This window comes from Triturus cristatus, chromosome 7 (assembly GCF_964204655.1).
Source record: "Triturus cristatus chromosome 7, aTriCri1.1, whole genome shotgun sequence".
Lineage (NCBI taxonomy): Eukaryota > Metazoa > Chordata > Amphibia > Caudata > Salamandridae > Triturus > Triturus cristatus.
The window spans coordinates 857,923,773-857,927,558 of NC_140590.1; the positions used below are offsets into that span (position 1 = coordinate 857,923,773).

General features: G+C 43.7%; 1 pseudogene; it reads right to left on the reverse strand.

Annotated features, from left to right (window-relative positions):
* Nucleotides 1-536: 536 nt before the first annotated feature.
* On the reverse strand, nucleotides 537-2,909 carry LOC146810728 (protocadherin gamma-A3 pseudogene; annotated as a pseudogene).
* Between the last annotated feature and the right edge of the window lie 877 nt (nucleotides 2,910-3,786).

Here is a 3,786-nt window from a genome sequence, read left to right on the forward strand (position 1 = left end):
TTCAATCGTTAAAAAGCTATGAATGAAGACTTGTCCAGTAGCAGTCATTGATGACACTTTGACGTTGCCATTTCCAGTAGTTTCTCCAGTACACCCAATCACAATGCCAGAAACATTTGATGAAAGTTCTTGCCTTGGTTTGAGAAAAGTAACCTCATTTTACCCACAAATCACAACTACGGTGACCTCCTAGGAGGAGGACAGTGGCAGAGTCCTATTTTGGTAGATGGATGAGAACATTGGGGCAATATATAGAGAAGGACCAGGGCTTAGAGATTGAAACATTACCGATATCATGGGGCTTCCCTTCTCGGATATACTAGAATATTTGAATGGGTGTTTCAAATTCTCTTGGCTGTTTCTGCTTCCTTTGATCTAAAGAGCTCCAGAATCACAATCAAATCAATTCTAGCCATTTCTAAATAATGTAAAATGTATGTACACATTTTGCAATATATCTATTTTTATTCTCTTCTACTGTGGCATATTTCAGTCAACAAGCTGTATCATAACAAAAATATACACTTGCCAGCTTATTATTCACAGCTGACATTGCAGAAAAGCCAGCGTGCGGTGCAATTAAAAAAAAGGTAAGCAAGAAAACTTACTTGAAGTAACAGCTTGTCCTCTTTGCCTATACTTAAAAAATCTTCAGTCAAGAGGGGTGGTCCTTGAGTTTCCGAATTCTGGTTTCCAGAAAGAGTATTTGAGTTGCTTGAACTTTGGAACTGGATTTTTCCTGATTCTGTTGTTAAACAAACATCACGAGGATAAGCCTGTAGAAAAGCTCTGACTCCATCAATACCCACAAAATGGGAGCCAGGAAGTGAACCGAAGTTGACCTCGGATGAGTCATTGAACTGAGATGTCCTCCAGTGGTGAATCCTGATGGCCAAAAGAAGAATGATCAGGAAAAGGAACAGGAAGGAAACAACAGCAACAGCAATCACCAGATACAGTGTGAGGTTCGACTCCAACTCTGTGGATATTGAAGGGTTACTTATATCATGAAGCATTTCCGGCATACTGTCTGCCAAAACTATGGTGACTGTAACTGAAGAAGAGAAAGGGGACTGGGCATTGTCCTTCACTAAGACCACCAGGAATTGTTTTACAGAATCTTTTTCCATAATAGGGCGAGCTGTCCGAATTTCTCCAGTGTGAAGACCTACAGTAAACAGTCCCTGGTCTGTGGACTTCAGCAGCTGGTAGGAGAGCCAGGAATTCTGCCCAGAATCAGCATCAACCGCGATCACCTTAGTGATCAGATAACCTGGATCACAGGAGCGAGGAGCCATTTCCACACCAGAGGAGCCATCTGAGGGGGGCGATGGGTATAATATTTCAGGAGCGTTGTCATTCTGATCCAGTATGAAGAATGTCACAGTGACATTACTCGAAAGAGCTGGAGAACCACAATCCTGAGCTTTCACTTGGATTTTAAATTCTCTGAACTGCTCATAGTCAAAGGAATGAATAGCGTATATGACACCAGAGTCAGAATTAATAGATATGTAAGAAGAAACAGGTGTACCATCAATGTCTCCCTCAGGGATGGAGTAACTGATCTTTGCATTCTTGTCCCAATCCAAATCTGTTGCTTTGGCTTTAAAAATGGAAGTGCCTTCAGGTATATTTTCCTTTACAGAGGCGCTATAAGACAACTGATGAAATACTGGTGGGTTGTCGTTTTCATCTGTAATCTGAAGGTTTATGGGTTTGGTTTTAGACAGTGGTGGAGTTCCACTGTCTGTGGCTGTAATTGTTATGTTATATTGTGGAACACGCTCCCTGTCTAAAACACCACTAGTTACCAAACTATAATAACTTCCAAATGATTTATTCAGCTGAAAGGGCAAATGAGGTGGCAGAAAAGAAGTAACTTTTCCATGCTCTCCTGAATCCCTATCGTATACCTCTAAAACAGCAATGACTGTACCCAGCGGGCTGTTTTCTGGTACCCGATTCAGCACAGATGACATTAATATCTCCGGGCTATTATCATTCACGTTAATGACTTGTATGAAAACTTTGCAGCGTGATGAGAGAATGCCATCACTCCCTCGGACTTCAAACTCATACCATTCGGAATCTTCAAAATCCAGATTTTCAATCAAAGATATTTCTCCAGTTTTAGAATCTAGTTTGAGTTTTTCTACAATGCTTTGCTCCATTTTGCTAAAGAAATATGATATTTCTGCGTTTGTTCCCTGGTCAATATCAACAGCTGTGACGCTGCCCACAACAGTTCCCTTGGGCACATTTTCCAAAACAATGAACTTATAGACAGATTCGTTGAAAACTGGAGCGTTGTCATTCACATCCTGCACATTGATCTGTATCCTCATGGTGCCTGATCTGACCGGATCCCCTCCGTCCGTGGCTGTGAGGATCAAGCTGTGAACTTCCTGCTCCTCCCGGTCCAGTGGTTTCTCTAGGATCAGCTCTGTATACTTTGTACCATCGCTCCTACTTTTTACATCCAATGTGAAGTGTTTATTTTCACTGAGTTTATAGTTCTGCAGAGAGTACACGCCCATATCTGCATCGTGTGCCTCGGGCAGCACAAATCGGGTGCCGGGTGCAGTTATTTCAAGGACTTGTAATATTATTTGATCATCAGTAAATGCGGGGGAGTTGTCATTAATGTCTTGAATCTCCACTTCGATCTCATACGCTTTCATAATGTTCTTCGAAATAATCTCTACATTTAATACACACCGAGCTACTTGTCTACACAAGCTTTCTCTATCAATCCTTTCATTGACATTTAAATGTCCCTTGTTTAAATTAGGAATAAAATACTGCTTCCTACCTCTGGACACAATCCGGGCTCCTCCCTCTGATAACTCCTTTGTATCCATCCCCAGATCCAGAGCGACATTCCCAACAAAAGCGCCTTTTCTCATTTCCTCGGGAATGGAATAACGCAGCTGCCCGGAAGCGACTCCACAGACTGTCAGCAGAGCAACAAGAAGCAGCAGAGGAGCCCCGGAGGAACAGCGCCTCGATGACCGAGCCCCGGAGTAACAGAGCCTCGGTATCGGAGCCCCGGAGTAAGAGCTCCTCGATGTCTGAGCCCCGGAGTAACAGCGCCTCGATGACTGTGCTCCGAAGTGACAACCTCTCGGTGTAGGGGCCATTGCAGGCACAGTGAGTCCCTCTAAATATCTGCAGCACTGTAAGGTCTGGAAAGGACGCCCGGTGACAGACTTCACCCACGGAGAGTCTGCAGAGCACTGAGACGACCAGCGAGTTTCCCCTCTGACGGGGAATGCTGTGTTTAAACCACGTGGATGGGTTTCTCTCTTCGTGTGTTTTCTTCTGTGGTGGATGAACAGCGGCGCTCAGTGTCCTAATCGGTAAAGTGCAGCGGTTCCCGCGGAGCAGTGCTGATGCTTGGTTGTTACCCACAGTGGTGTTGTCTACTTTCACTTTTATTGGCTAAAGCCCCCACACCGGAGAAGCAGAAATATAAGACACCTCTCTCCTTACATATGAGATTAAAGTGCCCAGTCTATCCAGGAGTTCCGTGGAGTGAGTAATTTCGTGTATATGTATATATCTCCATTTAAACTAAGTAACCAGCTCCTACATTGAAACCACATGTCTAGCCTGTGATAAAAACAATACGTTATCAAGAGCCTAGGCTATACAGGTCATGCGATTATTTTTCATGTTTCTAGCAGTGGATTTTAAGATGTCTGAACGCACACTACGTGAAACTGCCGCAGCCAACACCATTTTAAACCCCTTCCCTTATGGGGCAGTCAGAGTGTCGCACAT